Below are 1,002 nucleotides of genomic sequence, written 5' to 3'. Positions count from 1 at the left end.
CATACTAGCATTGAGTACATTGGTTGATTGCTTTTCCATTCTTGTGACACTTTACTAAGAAGAATGTATTCATCTCCATCCAGGATATTACAAAAGATGTGAAGCCACCATCTTTTTTGTGGCTCAATATTATTCCATGGTGTGCACGTACCACAATTTGTTAATCCATTCCCAAGTTGATGGGCATTTAGGTTGCTTCCACATCTCAGTGTTTGTAAATTGAGTTGCGATAAACAATCTAGTGAAAATGTCCTTATGATAAAATTTTTTTTTTTCTTGCCTAATAGTGGAATTCTGGAGTCAAATGGGAGCTCTAATTTGAGATCTTTGAGGATTCTCCATATTTCTTTCCAAAGAGGCTGAAAAATATGGAACGCATGCGTAGGGGCCATGCTAATATTTTCTGTATTGTTTCAATCTTAGTATGTGCTGCTGAAGTGAGCACTAATAATATTTATTAAACATATACCGAAGAGAAGTTGAAATTTTTTTTTTTTTTGCAGTTTTTAGCTGGGGCTGGGTTTGAAACCCATCATCTCTGGTATATGGGGCTGGTGCCCTACTCTTTTGAGCCACAGGCACCACCCGAGAAGTTGAAATGTTAAGACAGGGTTTCTCGTTTCTAGGAGTTGCCATCTAGTTACTAACACGGGGATAGACACAGGAAGCAGTGCAGTGATTATGCTGACAGAATGTAATCAGACGGATTGATAACGATGAATGCATTACAACTTTAGAAGAAGAAACTAGAATGCCCAAGCAATGATGGAAAATGGAAAGCAAATAAACTAGGAATTTTGATCAATTTTGAAGTAAATTATGGATGACTCAAAGTAACGGGAAGGAAACTCCAGGAGAAGCAACAATAATAAAGCCTACAAACCAGGAATAGTTGAAGGACAGAGGTCTCATAGGGTGATGGGTAGAAGGCGTGGCTTGTAATGAAAAATAGTGAGGGCGGAAAAGTGTAGATAGGATGTCATAACTGAAAACATAGAATCT

The 1,002-nt window shown here is 37.9% G+C and overlaps 1 pseudogene; it reads right to left on the bottom strand.

Annotated features, from left to right (window-relative positions):
- Nucleotides 1-362: 362 nt before the first annotated feature.
- Nucleotides 363-443, bottom strand: LOC128572179 (uncharacterized; annotated as a pseudogene).
- Between the last annotated feature and the right edge of the window lie 559 nt (nucleotides 444-1,002).

The sequence above is a fragment of the Nycticebus coucang genome, chromosome 19, assembly GCF_027406575.1.
Source record: "Nycticebus coucang isolate mNycCou1 chromosome 19, mNycCou1.pri, whole genome shotgun sequence".
NCBI classification, from domain to species: domain Eukaryota; kingdom Metazoa; phylum Chordata; class Mammalia; order Primates; family Lorisidae; genus Nycticebus; species Nycticebus coucang.
This window is presented reverse-complemented; position numbering and strand designations above follow the sequence as displayed.